This window comes from Giraffa tippelskirchi, chromosome 1 (assembly GCF_054371585.1).
Source record: "Giraffa tippelskirchi isolate mGirTip1 chromosome 1, T2T-mGirTip1v1.2.pri, whole genome shotgun sequence".
Lineage (NCBI taxonomy): Eukaryota > Metazoa > Chordata > Mammalia > Artiodactyla > Giraffidae > Giraffa > Giraffa tippelskirchi.
In genome coordinates this window covers 102,936,783-102,963,988 of record NC_137275.1, presented here as the reverse complement: position 1 = coordinate 102,963,988, position 27,206 = coordinate 102,936,783, and the positions used below count along the sequence as shown (strand labels likewise).

The 27,206-nt window shown below is 37.2% G+C and overlaps 1 pseudogene; it reads left to right on the top strand.

Moving 5' to 3' along the window:
- LOC145515725 (uncharacterized) overlaps positions 1 to 16,211 on the top strand; it is a 47,714-nt pseudogene extending 31,503 nt beyond the window's left edge.
- Positions 16,212 to 27,206: the final 10,995 nt, after the last annotated feature.

Below are 27,206 nucleotides of genomic sequence, written 5' to 3'. Positions count from 1 at the left end.
ACAACCTCATGCAAGTTTTTCTTGGTTAAATAGAAAATGTTTGCTATAACCATCTTTTCCTATAACTCACATTTTAGAAGTAATATGATTTTCATTATTAATATTTTAAATAATATTCTTTAATCATAGCAAATATCTCTACTAAAATGTCATGGAGCTTGTCAAAAGTGTTTCTAATAATGCTATAGATGTATATATTTGTATATATACTTATGTATGTCTTATTGTTCCACAATTTTGTGATTCTTATTTAATATTTCATGTTCTTTTCTAACTGGAAAGTGGGTCAGTGTACAAAAGTTCTGAGCATATTAATGTTCTTCTTTAAGATGTTTTTCATGCTTTGTGTGTGTTAGTCACTCAGTCGTGTCTGACTGTGACCCCATGGATTGTAGTCTACCAGGCTCCTCTGTCCATGGAATTCTCCAGGCATGAATACTGGAGTGGGTTGCCATGCCCTTCTCCAGGGGATCTTCCCAACCCAGGGATTGAACCCAAGTTTTCCACATTGCGTACAGATTTCTTTACCACCTGAGCCACCAGGGAAGTCCTTGGTAAATTACAATATAATAACATTTATATGGCACCCCACTCCAGTACTCTTGCCTGGAAAATCCCATGGACAGAGGAGCCTGGTAGGCTGCAGTCCATAGGGTCGCTGAGTCAGACACGACTGAGCGACTTCACTTTTCCTTTCCACTTTCATGCATTGGAGAAGGAAATGGCAACCCACTCCAGTGTTCTTGCTTGGAGAATCCCAGGGACGGGGGACCCTGGTGGGCTGCCGTCTGTGGGGTCGCACAGAGTCGGTCACGACTGAAGCGACTTAGCAGCAGTAGCAGCAGCAACATTTATAAGGCACCCAGAGAGTTATGTGAAGTCACTTGTAGCCAGAGGCAGTTCCCTGCCCTGTAAGTCTTGCCTCACCATCTTGGAGCTGAAGGGGGAGCTATTTCCTACACATTTAACAACTCTGTGTTCCAGCAACCAGATTGGAAAGCTCTGAATTAATGCTTTAAAATTTTTTAAAAGAAATAATTTCTTTCCCAGCCTCTAATGGTAAGATTAAATCTAGAACATAGCGAGACCTCCTTTTTTATACAGAAAGAAGGAATAAAAGATGGTAAGTTGTATGGCCCTTCAAAGTGTAGGGAAGACTCAGGGAAAATCTCTGGAGACTTTTTACTACTATTAGTAGTAGTAGTAGTATAATGATTTATATTTGGAATCATGATGTCAATATCTGTCTAGATTTAATAGTTTTTAAGGGATGCTAGTAATGCGGCAGACACAGAAAGGTGATAGGCAAGCAGGACAGGACACTTGAAAATAATAATGGGGTGGATAATAGGAGACTACACGGCAGGTGAGACAAGGTTATTGGAGAGCAATGATCCACAAACTGCTCAATCTTTCAGTGTCCAAGATAACTGAATGAAACCTTGAGTATGTAATGACTGATCTGTCTACATTTTCCAAAGTGGATTCTTCAGGACATCTTTGTGAGATATTCGTAAGTATTTGGAGGGGCAGGGGAAAGATGAATCTCTTTATCAAATAAATGTGAGAAATTCTGAAATAAAGTTACACTTGATGCTTGATTTCTAAGAGTCTTTAATATTCTGCTATTATTCGTTATGTTTCCAGGAGGAAATAGTAACACATACCCTTTCTCAGATGAGCAAACTATAATATACACCCTTTCTCAAATATGTTTGGCCATGTGCACTTACTTTATTTTTTCTCAAAATATATTATTAACCCCTTCAGAACACTAGGGTGTTTTCTAAGATAAGAGTAGACCTATCCTACTGCCTTTAAGTGTGTTGTTTGGAACAATATATACCAACTTTGAAGACTATAAACTGGTGGTAGTAACCTTTCCTTAAGTTGGATCAATAGAAGTGTTTTTCCCATTTTACCTTTAATTTGTTTTATATCTCTAGTCAGTATCTTTTAATATACAAAGTTGTAATACAAATCACTCTGTGACGTGTTTCTCAATTTATATGAGATGATTTCATACATTTTAAACAATTTGATGAATCTTTCAAGTGGTTGCAATTTTTTGCTATTCAGGAAAAAAGTCTGTGGAAAGTTATATATGGTTTTTATAGCCTGTTAGTATTAATTTTAAGTGTAATATTAATTTTTAAATGTGGTTAAGAAAATGTAGCAAATTAGAAATTAATAAAACTGATTGAGTTAATTTCAGTTGATAGTAAATTTTATTTGGGCTTTCCAGGTGGCATTAGTGGTAAAGAACCTGCCTACCAATACAGGAGACATAAGAGATGTGGGTTTGATCCCTGGGTTGGGAAGATCCCCTGGAGGAAGGCATGGGTATTCTTGCCTGGAGAATCCCATGGACAGAGGAGCCTCATAGGCTATAATCCATAGGTTCTCAAAGAGAAGGACACAACTGAAGTGACTTAGCACAACAAGAAAATCTTACTTGTCACTAACCCAATTGTTTTGCATTTTTACTGATTTGTTCTTTATACACTCTAGCTTTTCTAACTTTCTATATTGCTTTTACAGTGAAAAATAAGACTTCATTATATTTTGCTATATGATATGTAAAACATAAGGTCCTAAGATACTGGAAGGAAATGTGCAAAATATAACCACAATTATCTTGGAGTGATGGGGCTTTATGCAATTCAACTGCGAGGGCCCTCTGAATTCTACTTCTGCATTTTAGGAATTTATTATAAGGACAAATAAATATGTTTTTTTAAAAAGATTTAATTGCCACCTGGACAACAAAGTGGTGCAACACTGTAAACATCTAAAGTGAAACAGCAGATAAACCTCCACAGGTCCTAGAGTCAGTAGACTCTTCACCTTCCATGGGACCTTCACTAAGTCACTGACCTGTTCCAAACCTCTTCTGTAAAACTGGAACAGTAATGCACCTACCTCACAGGAAATTAAAATAGGAAAATACTGTTTTCTGGATGACTAAACTGAAGATGTAACTGCCTACATAAAAATGAAAGTTCTTTGGAAAAAATCTACAAGTTTATGATAACACAATTTAACAGTGTTTTGCTACTGACACAATCAGTTCAATCTTCAGTGAATTAAAGTTTGAGAAACCTTGAGGGAAATTATAAAGAATTAAAATTCTAAAATAATCGGCAGCAGCTCTGATGAGACAATGGATGTCCAGCCTGCCTTTTGTTGATGTTTATCTGCATTTTACATAGATCAACATTCTATCAAGGTAGAGGTTCTATTGCGTGTGTTCACTGAGACAGACAAAGCCTCCTATTGCTTTACTCTAGTTCAAAGATGCAAATACACTTTTGGGATTTTGATTCTGAAAATTATCCTATCTGTTTCTACACCATTTTGACATCAATGTAATTGTTGATTTTCCACCACAAGGAGTATAAAAGGAAAGAGTGGCCTAGAGGCAGCAATGTATTTTAGATCAAGGGTGGCTATGAATCCCATTTTCTCACACTGGTCCACCGAGTGAAATACTTCATTGTGTACTGGTGGGACAGAATGAAGCACACTGCTTTGAAACTTTTATCTTTAACTGGTTTTTACTATAGTATTTTCTTTCTTTTCAATTTAGAAAGATAATAAGAGAAAGAATTACAGGGGAAACTATGTTTCTATCTCAGTGTTTTGGACAAAGCAATATATTGAATCTTTGACATTTTTAGAAACCACCCACGTGATTTAAAAAAAAAAAAGTTTGCTTCTTCTTGAGGCTCATTTAAAGAAACTTCAAATACAAGGAAATACATGACAATTATCTTTTGATTCCTGCAATTCAGTGGGACTCATTTAATGTTAGAATGCCAGTAAAAATTTTTGCTGCCCAGCAGAAACACAGAATCCAGATCAGATGGTCCTGATTACCTGTAACACTGACAATAGATGTAAGAACAGGCACTGTATTTTGGAGCATATTGCTCTTATTGTGAAGCTTTGGACAACTTTTTTTTTTAACTTTCTATGTGGTACTGGGGCATAGCCGATTAACAACGTTGTGATACTTTCAGGTAAACAGTCAGGGGACTCAGCCATCCATATACACGTATCCATGGGCTTTGCCAATGGCTCAGTTGTAAAGAATCTACCTGCAATGTAGGAGACAAAGGAGACATGGGTTCAATCCTTGGGTGGGGAAGACCCCCTGGAGGAGGAAATGGCAACCCACTCCAGTATTCTTGCCTGAAAAAATCCCATGGACAGAGGAGCCTGGTGGGCTACAGTCCAAAGGGTGGCATTGAGTTGGACACGACTGAGCAGGTTCTCCCCCAAACTCCCCTTCCATCCAGGCTGCCACATAACATCAAGCAGAGTTCCCTGTGCCATACAGTAGGACCTTGTTGGTTATCATTTTAAATATAGCAGTGTGTACATGTCTATCCCAAGCTCCTTAACTATCCCTTCCCTCCATCCTGCCCCCTGGCAACCATAAGTTTGTTCTCTAAGTCTGTGAGTCTAGGACAACGTTTAAGTGAGGATTCTTCCTCGATAATCTTCTTTCTGAAAGAGATTCAAACTCCCTTGATCTAAGTTCAGATTTCACCCTGGGGCCACTGGTTGCTGGCTGAGGATGGCCAGCAGCAGATGCAAGGGAGAGACATAGCGCAAAGGCGAAGGCGGGCTGGGGCTGGGTGCAGAGGAAGAGAGACACAGGTAAGTGATCAGTGCACAACAAGGCACGTTTGTTCATACATCAGATTTGTGTTATTGAGGGAGTACTGCTTCTTAGTACTTCTTCTTAGAAGAAAACTACCACTATTAGTCAGGATCCAATCAGGAAAACAGGGTCCACGCCATGTGGTTCAATAGGAGGAATTTAATATAGGAGCCTGTCACAAAGGTCATGAAATCTGGGGCCACCATGACTTTCTGCCCAGTGTCTTTACCATCAGGCTGTTTCTTTCACTTAGGGAAGAATTAAGTAAAAACAGATATTTTCCGGTCGTTTCTTTCTTAGGAGTATTATTTTCCCCACTCATTCTTTAAAATATATTTTAACAGTTATACTAAAACCCTTTCCTTATTTGCTTTTCCTCATATGCAAATCAGACTCTGAAAAATACCTTCAAAAATGCAAAAATCAACAATGCAGATCATAGAAATAAAAAATGCAAAAAAAAAAAATCTTGAAAATACCAATCACTCTACACCCAGAGATAATAATTTCAAATTTTTGGTTGAAAATTTTATAGAAAAATCGTACAGTATTATACAGTCTTGTTACTAGCTTTTATCCTCCAGTGAACATTTATTTATTTTTTTCTACTTCATTGAATATTCTTCAGAAACTTTCTTTTTGGTGTATTCAATATATATCAAGTCTAAATTTCTTTACCATTTTCCTACTGTTGGACATTGAGTTTATTTCCAACCATGTAATTTTAAATAAAGCTAAAATATAATATTCTTATAAGTAGGCAGTTTTTTTTTTGCCTCTTTGATTATTTCCAAAACTAAGAGAAGTCCTACCCTTTTTTTGTCTCTTCTTAATTTGTGAGAGGGGGGAAAAAGTCAGGTCTAATTATGACTTAAATATGAGTAGTGCTTAATGACATGGTTTCTTAGAAGTTAAAGAAAATTATAACTTTAAAATACAATTATATATAAAAAATAACCAATTCCAGAAACCTCTAAAGTTTTCATGCACTTTAGTCCCCTCAATGTTCTCTTCATGTTCTCTCTATTTTCCTCTTAATGAACATAATTTTCTACAGTGTCATCCTTCAAGAAAAAGGATCAGATTCTCTTATATAGATTTTCTACTTTATTCAGTTACTGTAATTGGAGGCAATATTATTTTCTACTATTTCAATAAACAGTCCTTCAGCTGAATAACAGGCTTGGATATATATCTTTATACTTAATATTGTTTCTATGGGAAAATGTATTCAGAGATTCAAATACATATTTAAAAATAAACTTTAACAACACAATTTGCTTACAGGTAAAGGACATTCAGTATTTCAAAAAGTAAACCATATTTGGTTAACCTTGTTCCATTATTCACATATTACCAAATACCATTGTACTTTGATATATAGTTCATCAGGTCAAATATGAAAAACTTTTCTAAGAAATGTGTGTGTGCATTAAATATTAGATATGGTAGATTCTTTGAAGGATTTAGGCACTGGAATTACTAGCTGACCCTTAAGTTATGTTGATTTCCAGAAGGAGACTATAAACTGTGTCAATGAAGATTCTGAGCAAATTTTGCACAATAGCATAGTCATCACTGTTGTTATTGTCTTGCTTTATTTTCTTTTCATAACATTTCTCACTCGGTTTATAATATATTTAGATGTTTTTATTTTAAATTCCATCCTTCATTAGAGTATTAGCACCACGAGAGCAGGTCATTTCTTTCATTCTCTGCTTTATTCACTGTCTTGTATATAGTAGGTACGCAATAAATGCCTTATTTGAATGAATGACTATTGTGTGAATAAAATGCGATGATTGTTTCAGATCTGATACAACAGAAATAACATATAAAATATTGAAAATTTTGTAAATAAGCCCAATTTAAAAAATTGCAAGTGTCATATTTTTATTATCATACAAAGTATTTGTGAGCTGTTTTGTTTTATAGATATATTCATTTGTGTCATATTTTAGATTACATATATAAATGATATCTTGAAATACTGAGTGTGTCAAATCTTGAGCTGTGTCTGTACAGAAAAGAAGTGTGAATCTCAAAGCCTACATTACAAAACATGTATCTTTTTCTTTCCAAGTAAATTAAAAAGTTTTGTCTTAAAAAAATGTGAAATAGACCTAACTCTTTAAACCAAGCAGCATTGCTGATGATTTTAGAATGTGGTTGCCCTGACCTTCATGGAAAGTCACAAATATTTTTTTCATTTACTACAGACTTCATTTGCTTTACTCTTAATAAGTAAGTTAAACGTCCCACACCATAAAAATTACCCCTAGACAAAGGGTACTTTGTCTTCTGAAAGTAAGAATTCTGAAAGTAAGAATTCTCAACAATTCAAAGATAAACATTAGTCTTTTTGGAGAGGCAAGGCTACAAAGAAATAATAAGATGACCAGCGTCAAATTTAGTCTGGCTTTTTTCCCCCAGCAACTCTTAGGCATTTGTCATGGTGTTTAACAGAAGTTCCCAAAGTTAAATGAGGGAATGGAATTAGAATAGATTAAAAAAAAAATGTTTATTAAGATCCACAACTGTATTCACTATTGGTAAGTGGAACTTCAAAGCAGAGTAATGAATTTAAATACATAATAACAGAAAAAATCTTTTTAAAATTTATAGAAGGAACAAGTTAGGTTGGAAAGAATTATTACCATCAATCAGTTTTAGAATTGAAGCCTTTATTTTATGCATGCCCGAGAGGTAAACTGGTTAATATATCTATGGCCTGCACATTTCCACTATATCTCTTTTCTCTCTCTTTCCCACTCTACCCTTCATTTTTCAGACCCTTTCCACCTCTCCCAACCCAGTCAGCCCACACATTCATGCACATGCACAAGTCTGTCTTTGGTATGAAGCTAACATCTTAGGTTTATAATGACCTCATTAGAAAAGTTAAAACAATAGTGCCTATTACCACATAAATGCGTGCAAATGATTAAAAAAATAATTCCTTTTTCTTGTTCTTAATTACATAGACTGTAATGAAAGCAATTACTGTTGCCATTTCCTGCGTTATCAGAATGTTCATATCACTGCAGAAGTAAGAAAAGTTTTTCTATTTAGTTTGGCCTCTGCAATCACAACAAAAGGTATTTATATAGAAGGCCAGAAAACCGTCAAGAAATTGTACTCAATAATCCCAATGCTATCAAATCTATCCTAAGAAAATATTCTAAAATTCTGAAAATTATGAATACAAATATTGCTGCAAGCAACAAAATGAATTCAAGGTAAATTAAGCAAGTAGGAGAATTTGTTGAAAAGATAAGTCATAAATTTAATGACACATTTGTAAAACAGCTTCAGGAACAGATAGGAGCTAAAACAGGAATTCCTAGAATTTCTTATCATTGTGCTACCACTGGAATTAGTTAGCTCCAACTACATTTTCCTTCTTGATTTTTACATGCTTAAGATTCAAAAAGTAAAGAAAAAAGAGGACTAACTAAAATCAGAAATGAAAGGGAGATATTACAACTGATACCACAGAAATATGAAGGATCATAGAGACTACTATAAACAATTACATGCCAACAAATTGGACAACCTAGAAGAAATGAAAGAATTTCTAAAAACATACAACCTATCAAGACTGAATCATGGTGGAAGAGAAAATCTAAACAGACCAATTAACTGGTAATGAAACTGAATCAGTAATTAAAAATCTCCCAGCAAACAAAAGTTAAAAACTTCACTGATGAATTTTACCAAACATTCAAAAGAGAATTAAACCAATCCCTCTCAAACTCTTCAAAAATAGAAGAGGAGAAAACTCTTTTAAACTCATTTAAAGAGGTCAGCATTACCTGATACCAACATCAGACAGGATACCAAAGGAAAGAAAATTATAGGCCAATATTATTGATGGATGTAGATGCAAAAATCCTCAACAAAATATTATCAAACTGATTTCAACAACACATTTTAAGGATCATACAACATGATCAAGTAGGATTTTTTCCAGGGGTGTAAGTATCATTCAATATCTGCAATGAAGTCAATGTGATACAACACATTAAAACAAAATGAATGATAAAAATTATGATTATCTCAACCGAAACAAAAAAAAAGCATTTGACAAAAGTCAACATCCATGTACAAAAAAATCTCTAAATAAAATGAGAATAGAGGGATTGTACCTCAACATAATAAAGGCTGTACATGACAAACCCACAGCTAACATCATACTCAATGGTGAAAAGCTGAAAGTCTTTCCTCTAAGATGAGAAACAAGACAAAGATGTTCACTGTCACCAGTTATCTTCAACACAGTATTGGAAATCCTACACAGAGTAATTAGGTGAGAAAAAGAAATAAAAGACATCCAAATTGGAAAGGAAGAAGTAAACCTGTCACTTGCAGATGACAAGATATTATATGCAAAAAACCCTAAAGATGCCATTAAAAACTGTTAGAGCTAATAAACAAAATCAGTAAAGTTGCAAGATATAAAATCAATATGCAAAAATTTGGTGTGTTCCTATACACAAATAAACTAACATAAAGAGAAATAAAGAAAACAATCTCATTTATAGTTATATCAAAAAGAATAAAATTCTCAGGAATAAATTTAACCAAGAAGGTGAAAAGCTTACATATTGAAAACTAGGGAATTCCCTGGCGGTCAAGTGGTTAAGACTCAGCACTTTCAATTTGGGGGCCTGTGTTTGATTGAAATAGATGAAAACAACAGAATGGGAAAGACTAGAGATCTCTTCAAGAAAATTAGAAATACCAAGGGAACTTTTCATGCAAAGATGGGCACAATAAAGGACAGAAATGATATGGACCTAACAGAAGCAGAAGACATTAAGAAGATGTGGCAAGAATACACGGAAGAACAATACAAAAAAGATCTTCATGACCCAGATAACCATGATGGTGTGATCACTCACCTAGAGCCGGACATCCTAGAATGCGAAGTCAGGTGGGCCTTGGGAAGCATCACTATGAACAAAGCTAGTGGAGGTGATGGAATTCCACAGAAAGTTATAAGACACTGATGAAAGAAATCAAAGATGACATAAACAAATGGAGAGATATTCCATGTTTCTGGGTAGGAAGAATCAATATTGTGAAAATGACCATACTACCAAATGCAATCTACAGATTCAATGCGATCCCTATCAAATTACCAATGGCTTTTTCACAGAACTAGAACAAAAAATTTCACAATTCATATGGAAACACAAAAGACCCCGAATAGCCAAAGCAGTTGAGAAAGAAGAATGGACCTGGAGGAATCAACCTTCCTGACTTCAGATGATACTACAAAGCTACAGCCATCAGGACAGTGTGGTACTGGCACAAAACAGAAATATAGACCAATGGAACAAGATAGAAAGCCCAGAAATAAACCCATGCACCTATGGGTACCTTATTTTTGACAAAGGAGGCAAGAATATACAATGGGGCAAAGACAGCCTATTCAATAAATGGTGCTGGGAAAACTGGACAGTTACATATAAAAGAATGAAATTAGAACACTTCCTAACACCACACACAAAGCTAAACTCAAAATGGATTCAAGACCTAAATGTAAGACCAGAAACTATAAAACTCTTAGAGGAAAACAGGCAGAACACTCAATGACACAAATCAAAGCAAGACGCTCTATGACCCACCTCCTACAGTAATGGAAATAAAAACAAAAGTAAACAAATGGGACCTGATTAAACTTAAAAGCTTTTGCACAGCAAAGGAAACTAAAAACAAGGTGAAAAGACAACTCTCAGAACGGGAGAAAATAATAACAAATGAAACAACCTGAAAAGGATTAATTTCCAAAATATACAAGCAGCTCATATAACTCAATACCAGAAAAACAACCAACCCAATCCAAAAGTGGGAAAAAGACCTTGACAGACTTTTCTTCAAAGGAGACAGATGGCTAACAAACACATGAAAAGATGCTCAACATCACTCATTATTAGAAAAATGAAAATCAAAACTACAATGAGATATCACCTCACACTGGTCAGAATGACCATCATCAAAAAGTCTACAAACAATAAATGCTGGAGAAGGTGTGGAGAAAAGGGAACACTCTTACACTGTTGGTGGGAATGTAAATTGATATAGCCTCTGTGGAAGACAGTATGGTGATTCCATAAAATCTAGGAATAAAAGCAACATAGCCAGTGCAGTGCAGTTGCTCAGTCGTGTCTGACTCTTTGCAATTCCATGGACTGTAGCCTACCAGGCTCCTCCATCCATGGAATTTTCCAGGCAAGAGTACTGGCGTGGGTTGCCATTTCCTTCTCCAGGGGATCTTCCCAACCTGGGGATTGAACCCAGGTCTCCCAATTGCAGGCAGATGCTTTACCATCTGAGCTACCAGAGAAGCCCTATAAGCAACATATGACCCAGCAATCCCACTCCTAGGCATATAACCTAAGGAAACTAAAATTGAAAAGACACAGGTATCCCACTGTTCATTGCAGCACTATTTACAATAGCTAGAACATGGAAGCAACTTAGGTATCCATCAACAGATGAATGGAGAAAGAAATTGTGGTATATATATACAATGAAATACTACTCAGCCATAAAAAGGAACACATTTGAGTCAGTTCTAATGAGGTGGATGAACCTAGAGCCTATTATACAGAGTAAAGTAAGTCAGAAAGAGAAAGATAGATATCGTATACTAGCACATATATATGGAATCTAGAAAAATGGTACTGAAGAATTTATTTGCAGGGCAGCAATGGAGAAACAGACACAGAGAATAGACTTATAGACATGGGGAGAGGGGAGGAGAGGGTGAGATGAATGGAGAGAGTAACATGGAAACTTACATTACCATATGTAAAATAGATAGCCAACGGGAATTTGCTGTTTGCCTCAGAAAACCCAAACAGCAGCCCTGTATCAACCCAGAGGGATGGGATTGGGAGGAAGATGGTAGGGAGGTTCAAAAGGGAGGGGATATATGTATACCTATGGCTGATCCATGTTGAGGTTTGACAGAAAACAACAAAATTCTGTAAAGCAATTATCCTTCAATTAAAAAATAAATTAATTAAAAAAAAAAGCTGAAGGCATCGTGCTCCCTGATTTCAAACTGCAATATAAAGCATTATAAAACAAAACATGGTACTGGGAAAAAAACAGATACATAGATCAGTGGGACAAGACAGAGGTCGCAGAAACAGACCAACACACAGGGGCCATTGATTTATGATAAAGGACCAAGAATATATAATGAAGAAAGGGCAGTCTCTACAACAAATGTTGTTGGGAAAATTGGACAGCCAAATACTAAAGAATGAAACTGGATTACTATCTTATACTACACACAAAAATTAACTCAAAATGGATTGAGGATTTGAACATAAGACCTGAAGCCATAACATTTCTAGAAGAAAATATAAGTGCTAAGCTCCTTGATATAGGTCTTGGCTACAATTTTTTTAATGACACCTAAAGCAAAAATGACAAAAGCAAAAATAAATAAATAGAACAACATGGTACTAAAAAGCTTCTACACAGTAAATGAAACCATAAACAAAATGAATAGGCAACCTATGGACTGAGAGAAAATATTTCCAAATCACCTGATAAAGAATTAATATTCAGGAAATGTAAAGAGCTCACACAACTCAATAGCCAAAACAAAAACAAAAACAATGTGATTAAATAATGGACAGAATATCTAAAGAGAGATTTTGCCAAAGAAGACATACAGATGGCTAACAGGTGCAAGAAAAGATATTCAACATCCTCAATCATCAGGGAAGTGCAAATCAAAACCACAGTAGGATATCTCCTCACATCTCCTAGAATGACTGTTATCAAAAGACAAGAAATAACAAGTGTTGGCAAGGATGTGGAGCAAAGGGAACCCTTCTGAACTGTCAGTGGGAATGCAAATTGGTGCAGTCATTTTGAAAAACAGTATGGAGTTTTCTCAAAAACTAAAAATATAACTACCATACCATTCAGCAGTTCCACCTCTAGGTATTATCAGAAGAAAATGAAAGTACTAATTCAGAAAGATACACAACTCCATGTTCAATGTCACATTATTTACAGCACCAAGATATGGGAACAACCTAACTGTACACTGATGGATGAATGGGTAAAGAAGATGCAGTGTATATATACAAACAAATATGTGTGTCAAGTATGTTGAGATTGCTTAACAAATTTAAAAATGAAAAAAAAACTTGCCATTTTCAAAACATGGATGGACCTTTAGGGCATTATGCTAAGTGAAATAAGTCAGAGACAAATATTCTACAATCTCTTTTATATGTGGAATCTAAAAAATAAACGTAACAGTTCATAGATATAGAGAACAAATTGGTGATTGTCAGAAGTGGGGGTGGGTGCGGAAAGAATAGGTATTAGAGGTCAAAAGGTAAAAAAAAAAATAAAAAAGAATGACTTGTGAAATAGCCAATAGATTCTTATTATCTTATTCTTAAAATTTCCTATTTCTATCAACAGAAGCATCATTAATTCAAACCTGCTGGAGGCATTTAGACATAGTGAAAACATCTGATTTACAGTCTAATTCTCCACAACATACTTTTATAACTAAAGTACAAGATTGGGTAGAGGATTATAGAAGATCCACTGCTTCATTAATAGATTAAGCTGCTCTGTGACTACAAGATAAAATGCTTATTCTTTCAGCAAACGATTATTGAATACTTACTGTGGCCAGCTTCAGAGGTAACTGCCAACATATAACTGTTTGTACAGAGGTGGTTACTGCACAGTTGCACTCATCTCACATGCTAGCAAAATAATGCTCAAAATTCTCCAAGCTAGCCATCAATAGTACGTGAACTGAGAATTTCCAGATGTTCAAGCTGGATTTAGAAAAGGCAGAGGAACCAGAGATCAAATTGCCAACATCTGCTGGATCATCAAAAAACCAAGAGAATTCCAGAAAAAACATCTACTTCTGCTTCATTGACTATGCTAACCTTTGACTGTATGGATCACAACAAACTGTGGAAAATTCTTAGAGAGATGGGAATACCAGACCACCTCACCTATCTCCTTAGAAATCTGCATGCAGGTCAAGAAGCAACAGTTAGAACCGGATATGGAACAACGGACTGGTTCCAAATTGGAAAAGGAGTACATCAGGGTCGTATATTGTCACCCTGCTTATTATACTTATATGCAGAGTACATCATGCAAAATGCCAGCTGAATGAAGTACAAGTTAGAATCAAGATTGCTGGGAGAAATACCAATAACCTCAGATAGGCAGATGCTACCACCCTTATGGCAGAAAGAGAAGAGGAACTAAAGAGCCTCTTGATGAAGGAGAGTGAAAAGGTGGCTTAAAACTCAACATTCAAAAAACGAAGATCATGGCATCCGGTCTCATCACTTCATGGCAAATAGATGGGAAACAATGGAAACAGTGACCGACTTCATTTTCTTGGGCTCCAAAATCACTGCAGATGGTGACTGCAGTCATGAAATAAAAGACTCTTGATCCTTGGAAGAAAAGCTATGTCAAACTTAGACAGCATATTAAAAAGCAGAGACATTACTTTACTGACCAAGGTCTGTCTAGTCAAAGCTATGGTTTTTCCAGTAGTCATGTATGGATGTGAGTTTGACCATAAAGAAGGCTGAGCGCCAAACAATTGATGCTTTGAAATGTGGTGCTGGAGAAGACTCTTGAGAGTCCCTTGGACTTCAAGGAGATCAAACCAGTCAATCCTAAAGGAAATCAATCCTGAATATTCATTGGAAGGACTGATGCTTAAGTTGAAAGTCCAATACTTTGGCCACCTGATGTGAAGAGCTGACTTATTAGAAAAGACCCTGATGCTGGGTAAGACTGAAGGCAGGAGGAGAAGGGGTCGACAGAGGATGAGATGGTTGGATGGCATCACTGACTCAATGGACATGAGTTTGAGCAGGCTCCAGGAGATGGTGAAGGACAGGGAAGCCTGGCATGCTGCAGTCCATGGGGTTGCAAAGAGTTGGACACGACTGAGTGCTGAACAACATAGAGGTGGTTGTAAAGATAAATATTTTATAATGCTCTTTGGAGCCAGGTTTATATGTTTAGTTTCTAAAGTATTTTCTTTTGTAAAAAATATGTTCAGTTCAGTTCAGTTGCTCATTCGTGACCTGGCATGGACGGCAGCATGCCAGGCATCCCTGTCCATCACCAACTCCTGGAGTGTACTCAAACTCATTACCCAAAGAAAGGCAATGCCAAAGAATGCCAAAAAGTGTGTAATATCAATGTAAATTTAATTTCAGTGTATGAATTATGATGTTACTGTTGTCTAAATTAGTAAAATCTCACTATGTTCTCAAAAGTGTTAATGAGGTTATTCTTGGTACACACATACCTTGTTTCATTGCACTTTGCTTTATTGTTTCAAAGATACTGTGGCATAGTCAGACAAAACTATAATTCAAAAAGATAGCAGGGTTATTCATAGTAGCCAAAACATGAAAGCAACCAAAATGCCCAATGACAGATGAATGGATAAAGAAGATGTGGTACATACATACAACTACTCAGCCATAAAAAGGAAGAAAATAATGCTATTTGCAACAACATGGATTCAACTAGAGATTATCATACTAAGTGAAGTAAGCCAGAAAGAGAAAGACAAATACCATATGATATCACTTATAAGTGGAACCTAAAATATGGCACAAATTAACCTGGCTACAAAACAGAAACAGACTCACAAGCATAGAGATCAGATTTGTGGTTGTCAAGGGAGAGGAGAAAGATGGTCTGGGAATTTGGGGTTGACAGATGCAAACTATTACATTTAGAATGGCTAAACAACAAGGTCCTACGGTATAGCACAGGGAACTATATCTAATCTCCTGGGATAATCCATAATGGAAAAGAATGTTTTAAAAAGAGAACGTAGGCCATTTCGTGGACGTCCGGTGTGCGAGCGCATCTGGGAACGCCGGGCGGAAGGGGACCGGGAAGACCTCTGTGGATTTGAACCTCCGCATCTCTAACCTAAGATCTCGAAAAGCATCGTGATTCCTGTCCACTGGACTGTAAATTTTATGTAGATAATCTTGGAAACAATGGCAACAAGACTGAATTGGAAGGAGCTTTTGGCTATTAGGGACCACTCCGAAGTGTGTAGGTTGCTAGAAACCGTCCTGGCTTTGCTTTTGTTCAGTCCAAAGATCCCCGAGATGCAGCTGATGCTGTCCAGAGAGCTAGACGGGAGAGAACATCGTGTGGCTGCCGAGTAAGAGGGGACTATCCAATGATGAAAAGGGAAGTCGAAATCGCCGCCCACCTCCTTCTTGGGGTCGTCGCCCTTGAGATGGTTATCGGAGGAGGAGTCCTCCACTTCCACGCAGATCTCCAAGACGGAGAAGCTTCTCCCGCCGCCGGAGCAGATCCCTTTCTAGAGATTGGAGAAGAGAGAGATCACTGTCCCCGGGAGACAAATCACAAGCCGTCCTGATCTTTCTCTAGGTCTCATAGCAGATCTAGGTCAAATGAAAGGAAATGGAAGATCAGTTTGCAAGAGGAGTGGTGTACAGGAAATAACTTCATTTGACAGGAGTATGTACAGAAAATTCAAGTTGTGTTTGAGACTTCATAAGCTTGGTGCATTTTTAAAATGTTTTAGCTGTTCACATTTGTTTGTCTGTTGGAACAGTGACACACAAAGGTGTAATTCTCTGTGGTTTGAAATGCATCATATGAGGCATGTAATATCAAGAATTGTTACTTTACAATGTTCCCTTAAACAAAATTTAATTTGCTTTGAATTTTAGTCTTGCATAGGCTGATAATAAACCTCTAACTCCTGCCCAGGTAAAGTCAATGTTTAACATTATGGAAACAAAAACTGGCAAAAATTGGAAGATTTTTTTCAACATAGCTGGGATATGATATGTAGCTGTAGTTAAGCAGTTTTTAAAAGCTGCTGTGAACTCAAAAGCCAGCTGGAAAAATTAAAGCTGCACCCTTAAACTAGATTAGAGGTTTAAAAATTCCACTAGTCTTCACATTGGACAAAAGGTTGTCCAGTTGGTGTAGAATCTAAGAAGTTTCAAGGAAGTTAGTTTACCTTTTCTTTAGGTTGTAAGTTCCTTCTGTGATTGCTTTATAAGAATACACAGCTCTTTGTAACATTCTTTATTTGGAAATTTGAGACTACTCAAGATACCAAATATCCTGCCAGTTTAAGGGTACATTGTACAGCTGAACTGAGTTACTGTGTAAGATTCTTTTTTCATGCTGTCATTTGTAATATGTTTTGTAAGAATCCTTGGGATTAAAGTTTTGGTTACAAAAAAAAAGAAAAAGAGAGAATGTATATATGTGTAAAACTGAGTCACTCTGCTGAATTTTGTACAATGTTGCAAATCAACTATGTGTCAATAAAAAAGGGGGGAAAAGATAAGGTGGTTCCACTGTGAACCTGTAAGATTAACAGAGAAGAAAAGTCTGGCAATACCAAGAATGTCAAGCACATAGGAAAACAAACTCTCAAGTATAGCTGGTGGTAGTATAACTTTGTATAATCATTTTGGAGAGCATCTGGCAATGTTTAGTATAATTAAAGATGCACATATACTACTTCCCAGAAATTTCACTTCTAGATATATACTCTGAAGAAATTATCACCAATGGGTACAAGGAGACATGTTCAGGATGTATACAAGATTATTTTCTGTAATAGCAAAAAAAAAATGGTACTAAATGTAGAAGGAATGAATAATATATGTGTATATATGTGTGTATAATAAAATATATATCATCTTTAAACACAAATAGAACACTAAAAAATAAATCAAAGGATTTCCCTAATGATCCAGTGATTAAGAATCTGCCTTCCAATGCAGGAGACACAGGTTTGATCCCTGGTCCGAGAATTAAGAGCCCACATACTTCAAGGCAACTAAGTCTGACTGCTGGAACTAGAGAGAAGCTTGCACCCCAATGAAAAGTCCTGCATGCCACAACTAAGACCTGATGCAGATAAATAAATAAATGTTAAAAATAAAATAAAAGCTAGAAATGATTAAGTGTAGTATGAAGGCACGTAGAAAGCCAAGATAGGCCAAAAGTGAGGCCTCTCGCAATGACCACTTAGCCAAGCTGTGAATGCAAAGGAAAAGTTCTTGAAGGAAATTAATCACGTGTGGGTTTTTTTTCCCTCCTTCACTCTGTTAAAGAGGTATATGGGCATGTGTCTGTGATACGCTACTTCAGTCGTGTCTGACTCTTTACAACCCTATAGACCGTAGCCCGCCAGGCTCTTCTGTCCATTGGATTCTCCAGGCAAGAATACTGGAGTGGGTTTACTATGTCCTCCTCCAGAGGATCTTCCTGACCCAAGAATGAAACCTGCGTCTTATGTCTCCTGTGTTGGCAGGTGGGTTCTTTACCACTAGCGCCACCTGGGAAGCCCAATGTGGTGTATTACATTGATTGATTATTAACTGATTTTCGTATGTTGAACTATTCTTACATTCTAGGAATAAATCCCACTTGGTCATCGTGTTTAATATTTATCATATGCTGCTGAATTCTATTTGCTCGTATCTTGTTGAGGATTTCTGCATCAATGCTCATAAAGGATATTGATCTGTAGTTTCCTGTCTTGCTGGTCTTTGGCTTTGGTAATTCTGACCTCACAGATTGAGTCAGAAAGTGTTCCATCCCCTTCAGTTTTTTGGAAGAGTTTGAGAAGGAGTGGTGTTAGTTCATCTTTAAATGTTTGGCAGTGAAGCCATGGTCCAGGGCTTGCCTTGTCAGATTTTTTATTACTGATTCAATCTCATTACTAGTTAGTTCTTAGGTTTCAACCTTGGTAGCTTTTGTGTTTCTAGGAGTTTATCCATTTCATCTAAGTCATCTAATTTGTTGGTATATAATTGTTCATAGTACTCTCATAATGCTTTTTATTTCTATATAATTGGTAATAATGATCCCATTTTTATTTATATTGGTTATGAATTTTCTGTGTCTTCTTATCCTTTGTCAACCTAGCTTAAGATTTGTCAATTTGTTCTTTTCGAAGATCCACCTTTTGGCTTTGTTTGTTTTCTCTATTGTTTTTCTGGCCTCTATTTTATCTCTGCTCTTATATTTATTATTTTCCTTCTTTTACGGTTTCTTTAGTGTGCCAACCTTATCTCCAATTTAAATCCTTTAAATAGTTTCTGGTTTTGTGGCTTGGGATACTCTTCACCAGTATTTCCCGACTCCCCCTTTATTTCCTTTAGGACTCAGTTCCTCTGGACACCTTCACTGACCTTCCAATCTAAAGCAGCCTATAGCTGTTTTCTATCACAGCATCATGTGTTCTTCACAGCCCTTATCACTCTATGATATTTTCGTTTTTGTTTTTTTGTCTGCCCCCCACCACACATGCTTGCACATGCGTGTATGCATATGTGCATACATGTGCATGCACATTCCTTAGAATATAAACTCTAAAAGAACAGACATTTTCATTGTCTTGTTTAACCACTGCATCCGCGTGGCCTAGAATAGTCTCTGGCCCAACAGTAAAAAATGTTCAGTAAGTATTATTGACTGCTCTAATGTCTTGCGAAGGCTATCAAGTGATTGGTTAAAAAACTTCTTACCTCTTGCTCCTAGAAGATTACTGAAAGACAAGAAATTTATAAAGTAGTTTTAAATTTTAAGATGGCCATAACCTAAATCATTGCTGTCTAATATACTTTATTAACACAGTTGGTTTAACATAGTTATTAGGTAAATAACCATGTTTTACATGCTATTTTTATAATATATCAGCATCTACTTACTTATGTATTATTTCTTACTCTATTTGTTTTTTGAGGTTAAAGTTTTTGGGGGGATATAAATTGTACACTACTCATATCAGGTGGTCAGTTCAGTTCAGTTCAGTCGAGTCCGACTCTTTGCCACCCCATGAGCCACAGCACGCCAGGCCTCCCTGTCCATCACCAACTCCCAGAGTCTACCCAAACACATGTCCATTGAGTTGGTGATGCCATCCAACCATCTCATCCTCTGTCATCCCCTTCTTCTCCTGCCCTCAATCCTTCCCAGCATCAGGGTCTTTTCCAATGAGTCAACTCTTCACATCAGGTGGCCAAAGGATTGGAGTTTCAGCTTCAACATCAGTCCTTCCAATGAACACCCAGGACTGATCTCCCCCAGGATGGACTGGTTGGATCTCCTTGCAGTCCAAGGGACTCTCAAGAGTCTTCTCCAACACCACAGTTCAAAAGCATCAATTTTTCGGCACTCAGCTTTCTTTAGAGTCCAACTCTCACATCCATACATGACCACTGGAAAAACCATGGCCTTGACTAGACAGACCTTTGTTGGCAAAGTAATGTCTCTGTTTTTTAATATGCTATCTAGGTTGGTCATAACTTTCTTTCCAAGGAGTAAGCATCTTTTAATTTCATGGCTGCAATCACCATCTGCAGTGATTTTGGAGCCCAGAAAAATAAAGTCTGATACTGTTTCCACTGTTTCCCCATCTATTTGCCACAAAGTGATGGGACTGGATGCCATGATCTTAGTTTCCTGAATGTTGAGCTTTAAGCCAACTTTTTCACTCTCCTCTTTCACTTTCATCAACAGGCTCTTTAGTTCTTCTTCACTTTCTGCCATCAGGGTGGTGTCATCTACATATCTGAAGTTATTGATATTTCTCCCGGCAATCTTGATTCCAGCTTGTGCTTCCTCCAGCCCAGCATTTCTCATGATGTACTCTGCAGATAAGTTAAATAAGCAGGGTGACAATATACAGCCTTGACATACTCCTTTTCCTATTTGGAACCAGTATGTTGTTCCATGTCCAGTTCTAACTGTCGCTTCCTGACCTGCATACAGGTTTCTCAAGAGGCAGGTCAGGTGGTCTGGTATTCCCATCTCTTTAAGAATTTTCCACAGTTGATTGTGATGCACACAGTCAAAGGCTTTGGCATAGTCAAAAAGCAGAAACAGATGTTTTTCTGGAACTCTCTTGCTTTTTTAATGATCCAGCGGATATTGGCAATTTGATCTCTGGTTCCTCTGCCTTTTCTAAGAGAACCTTGACTATCTGGAAGTTCACGGTTCACGTATTGCTGAGGCCTGGCTTGGATAATTTCAAGCATTACTTTACTAGTGTGTGAGATGAGTGCAATTGTGCGGCAGTTTGAGCATTCTTTGGCATTGCCTTTCTTTGGGATTGGACGTGGCACTAAACTGGAAGTCTTAGTTTCTAGCTTCATCTTTGCTACTATATAATATGTATAGCTTTGGGAAGAAGGGCTTCCCTGCTGGCTCAGCTGGTGGTAAAGAATCCACCTGCAATGTGGGAGACCTGGGTTCGATCCCTGGGTTGGGAAGATCCTCTGGAGAAGGGAAGGGCTACCCTCTCCAGTATTCGGGCCTGGAGAATTGCATGGGCTGTATAGCCCATGGGGCCACAAAGAGTCGGACACACCTGAGCAACTTTCACTTTGTAAAGAATTGTTTCACTTGTTTGTACCTCAGTTTTTTCATTTTCAAAATAAGGGGATTAAATTAGATAAACTGATAAAGTCCCTTCCAACAATCAAATCTATAATTCCATAATTTAGAGTTCAATTTTACTAGTTTAACATGTTTATAATTGTTGGATGTTCATAACATATTTTTCTTTACTTTTTAAAATGTTAAGTTCTTTAATATTACTTAAGTTATAAAATTGTAACCCTCTGTTTGAGCATGGAGATTCCTTTACAGATTTCCACTTTATTTTTCTTAGGAAAAGATATATCTTTTTTTTGTTTCTACAGTATATTTTTATTTATTTTAATTAATTTAAAAATTTTGGCTGTGCTGGGACTTTGTTGCAGAAAAAGCTCTAGGGCTTTCTCTAGCTGCAGCTCTTGGGCTCAGTTGCCCAATGACGTGTGGGATCCTAGTTCCCTGACCAGGGATGGAACTGTGTCCCGTGCGTTGGAAGCTGAATGTCTAACCACTGGACCACCAGGGAAGTCCCTAAGTTATTTTTAATTGGAGGATAATTGCTTTACAATGTTGTGTTGGTTTCTGCCATACAACAAAGTGAATCAGCTGTAAGTATACACGTATCTTCTCCCTCATGAGCCTGCCTTTCATCCCACTTCATCCCACCCCTCCAGGTCATCACAGAGGAATTTCCACTTTATAGAGGGGTTTCTAGAACTGAACTACGTGAAGCTGTCCCTACTCTAGGCAAGATGAGTAGCTGGCTGTCAATAAATTTTGTTGAATTTTTAAGTTGAGTCTGCTAAAGGAAAAGGAAAGATAATATAGCAATGATTGACTTCTAAGAAAAATATTATACTCCAAAAGTATGTAACACTTTACATCAAGGAATTCCATTTAAAAATAACAACTACAATTATAAATTAAAATACATAATAATTTAATGAGAAGATGAAATGCTTTCAGACACTATGGTATCTATAAAATAAATTTCATCTAACTTGGCAATTGGATTTAAACATAAGAGACATGAATCTTGATATAAAAAGTAACATCAAAAGGACAATGTTGATTTCTTCTTGTAAACTTTAGGATTTTGAACATAAACAACCATCATATGTTAGAGGAAACAGATCTTAGAAGTTGAGGTAAGTTTACTTTTCCAATTTCCTGGCCCACTCCTGGACTGTCACAATTTTCCTCTTTCTCTCTCTCTCTCTCTCACACACACACACACACACACATATGTAATATTTTGGATATATTTAAGGTAAAAATTTTAGGAAATGTAGCAGGTAACTGTTGTTGTTTAATCGCTGGTTATGTCTGACTCTTTGTGATCCCATGGACTATATAGCTTGCCTGGTTCTTCTGCCCATGAGATTTTCCAGGCAAGAATACTGGAGTGGATTGCCATTCCCTTCTCCAGGGGATCTTCCCGACCTAGGGATCAAACCTGTGTCTCCTGCACTGGCAGGTGGATAGTTTACCACTGAGCCACCAGGGAAGCCCAGGAAATTGTTAGCAGGCTAAAATACACATTTCATGTCTTCAGAGATTCAAAATGGGAGGACTAGCTGAAAATATCCAATAGAAAGTCCTGCTCATTAAGAAAATAGTGAGTTGTGACTCTATGAGGTAAAAAGCTTTGATTTACTTCACCTAAGGACACTTACATGATTATAAATGTGTTCTGTGAATGTAGCTAGTCAATTTGATTTGTTACCATTTCTCTACAGGACTCAAGATAACATAAAGGGAGTCTCTCAAGAGGATTAGAGACTTCAGTACTGGCCAGCCACTTGGTATCTTGTTAATTATCTTTTTTCTCTTCTCTGTATTTAGATCATTTAATTAATTTAGAATCCCCATTGAAACTCTAGCACCTCCTCCACCATGAACCATTTATGGAAAGACTTCCTCCATACAATCCATTTTGCATGATATAATGAAAGGGCTGAGCAGAAGGGATTTGTTAAGCATAATTTACATCTACTGCATAGTCAACCTTAATTATTTAGTGACTGATTGTCCTTTTAGGGGATTATGCAAGCATTTTGTTTCTACTATGTCTCACTGCTGCTAACTATTTAGCCATTTCACTAATCAGCATGTCTATTAAGAGCAGTTTGGGGCTAGAGTAAAGCAGAAGATCACACTGTGATCCATCATTTTGCCATTTCTTAGAAGATTTAGTAAAATCTTTAATGATGTGGGGAACCGAAGCTTGTGTGTAAATCAGTGGAATTTAATGTTTTCATTATCCATTTATTCTTTGCCTCCTGAGGACAATTAAAAGTTTGCTGTATGCATTTTGAAAATCTTAAGAATAAGAACATGTATCTTACTTTGTTCAGGATGCTATAATAAAATACTACAGACTGGGTGGCTTATAAACAGCAGAAATTTATTACAGTTCTGGAGGCTAGAAGTCCAAGATCAGCGTGACAACTCTCTCTGACTGCAGAACTCACTGTATCCTGCTGTAGCACAAGGGGCTGGGAGCTCAGTGAGATTTCTTTTTTATGGAAAAAACTCGAACGAATTTCTTGGCCAACTCGATATAAACACACTTATTCTGTGCAGGAGGGCTCCATTTTCACAACCTCACCAACCCTGAAAGACCCCCCCCCCTACTAATAACATCACCTTTGAGGGTTAGGGTTTCAGTATATAAATGATTGAAGATAAACTTTCAGCCCACAGCAACAAGGCTATTGTTGTTGTTGTTCAGTTGCCAAGTCCTGTCTGAATATCTGTGACCCCACAGACTGTAGACCGCCAGGCTCCTCTGTCAATGGGATTTTCCAGGCAAGAATACTGGAGTGGACTGCCAATCCCTTCTCCAGGGGATCTTCCTGACCCAGGGACCAAACCTGTGACTCTTGCCACATCTGCATTGACAGGTGGATTCTTTACCCATGAGCCACCGGGGAAGCTCCAGCAACATGATTATACATATTTAAATTTTTAATGGGTATTGCTATATCATCCTATAAGAAAGTTTCTTCTGTTGTTACTCCCCGTGAATGGTGCATAAGCGTGGCTTCCCTCTCTAAACTTTTCCAAACAACACTACATCTTTTTCCCAAAAGGATGGGTGAATTTACCTTTAACTGTTAAATCTTTCAGGTAGTTTATTTTTCAAATAAGCTTACATAAATCCACAAGACATTTTCATTTAAATGGATAAAACCCATAGTAGAGAAGTTTGAGGGGTAAAGGTTAGAGGGAGAAAATTTTTAAATGCAGCAAATTATTTTTAATAATACAAAATGTTTCCCTTGAAATGCATTGTTACATTAAAATTTCCTTTTGGGAGTTGAAAAATCAAGTGGAGAACTATATTTTTTAACAAATATTTCATGTTAATATGTAAAAAGATAAAAATGTTAGTCGCTCACTTGTGTTCCCTCTTTGTGACCCCATGGACTGTGGCCTGCCAGGCTCCTGTCCATGGAATTCTTCAGGCAAGAGTAGTGCAGTGGGTTGCCATTTCCTTCTTCAGGGGATCTTCCTGATCCAGAGAGCCTCCCACATTACAGGCAGATTCCTCACTGTTTAAGCCACCAGGGAAACCCCAATATTAATATATAAGCTTACATAAGTTATATTGTTATTTCAGTATAAAATGCCACTAGTAGATAATATAGGGGAAACAATGGAAACAGTGACTTTAATTTTGGGGGCTTCAAAATCACTGCATATGGTGACTGCAGCCATGAAATTAAAAGATGCTTGCTCCTTGGAAGAAAAGTTATGACCAACCTAGACAGCATATTAAAAAGCAGGGACATTACTTTGCCAACAAAAGTCCATCTAGTCAAAAGCTTTGGTTTTTCCAGTAGTCATGTATGGATGTGAGAGTTGGACTATAAAGAAAGCTGAGTGCTGAAGAATTGATGCTTTTGAACTGTGGTGTTGGAGAAGGTGCTTGAGAGTCCCTTGCACTGCAAGGAGATCCAACCAGTCCATCCTAAAGGAAATCAGTCCTGAATATTCATTGGAAGGACTGGTGCTGAAGCTGAAGGTCCAATACTTTGGCCACCTGATGCAAAGAACTGACTCATTGGAAAAGACCCTGATGCTGGGAAAGATTGAAGGCAGGAGGAGAAGGGGATGACAGAGGATAAGATGGTTGGGTGGCATCACCAACTCAATGGACATGAGTTTGAGCAAGCTCCAGGATTTGGTGATGGACAGGGAGGTCTGGCGTGCTGCAGTCCGTGGGGTTGCAAAGAGTCGGACACAACTGAGCGACTGAACTGAAATGAATATAGCAGTATTATAAACTAGAAAATTAGATAAGGATTATAAACTGGAAAATTAGATAAGGGTTACATGCTACATTATAAATGAAAGGAGTATATAAAAATTTACCCATTTTCGGGAACCCCCTTACACTGTTGGTGGGAATGCAAACTAGTACAGCCACTATGGAGAACAGTGTGGAGATTCCTTAAAAAACTGGGAATAGAACTGCCATATGACCCAGCAATCCCACCGCTGGGCATACACACTGAGGAAACCAGAATTGAAAGGGACGCGTGTACCCCAATGTTCATCGCAGCACTGTTTACAATAGCCAGGACATGGAAGCAACCTAGATGTCCATCAGCAGACGAATGGATAAGGAAGCTGTGTTATACACAATGGAGTATTACTCAGCTATTAAAAAGAATACATTTGAATCAGTTCTATTGAGATGGATAAAACTGGAGCCCATTATACAGAGTGAAGTAAGCCAGAAAGAAAAACACCAATACAGTATACTAATGCATATATACGGAATTTGAAAGATGGTAATGATAACCCTATATTCGAGACAGAATAAGAGACACAGATGCATAGAACAGTCTTATGGACTCTGAGGGAGAAGGTGAGGGTGGGATGTTCTGGGAGAATAGCATTGAAACATGTATATTATCATATGTGAAACAGAACACCATTCCAGGTTCGATGCATGAGACAAATGCCCAGGGCTGGGGCAATGGGATGACCCAGAGGGATGGGATGGGGAGGGAGGTGGGAGGGGGGTTCAGGATGGGGAACACATGTAAACCCATGGCTGATTCATGTCAATGTAGAGCAAAAAACACTACAATAATGTAAAGTAATTAGCCCCCAACTAAAATAAATAAATTTATTTTTTTTAAAAATTACCCATTTTCAAACTAACAGTAGCATTTTCCTTTGACATTTAGACACTTTTTCTCTGAATCATTTCCTAATTATAACTATTTACAATAGACAATATTTGGAAATGGTCAAAATCTTCAACAATGTAATTGAATACTATGAAGCCATTAAAATGGACATTTCAAAAAAATATAATGTCATGGAAAAGATTCTACAATGATATAGTGAGTGGAGGAGTCAGAGAACAAAACTGAAAATACAATGTGACTTCAATTTAGTGTTTCCATTCTCCACTGGAAAGAGAGAGCGTGAGAGTGACAGTGAGAAAGAAGAACGGGAAATGCACAGTAAGAGCATTGAAAGGAAATCAATCAGCAAAATGTTGACAAAATTATCTCTGGGTGATGCCATAGAAGAATTTAATTTTCTAAGTTTTTCTTTATTTTTGAGCTTTTATAGCAATAATAACTTTTGTTAACAAAATTTCCTCCTTATTTTGTGTATTTTTTTTTTAGCATCTATACTATCAGCAGGTACTGCAGCAATGATCATGTTAACTCTTCCACAAAACTAGGATTTCTTGGGGAAGAGAGCCTTGTTTATTTATCTTTATGCTCTCAGCACATAGAGCTTAACAAATGTTTGTTAAATTTTAAAGCTTGAGATAATGAGAAAATAAAAAACAATAAAAACAATAAAAACCTCACAATATAACTAACACTCAACTCTTAGGGCTTTGGACCATCCCTTGTGACTCAGACGGTAAAGAATCTGCCTGCAACGAGACCTGGGTTTGATCCCTGGGTTGGGAAGATCCCCTGGAGGAGGGCGTGGCCACCCACTCCAGTATTCTTGCCTGTAGAATCCCATGGACAGAGGAGCCTGGTGGGCTAGTCTATGGGGTTGCAAAGAGTCAGACATGACTGAACAATTAACCACAGCACAGCACATCAGGGCT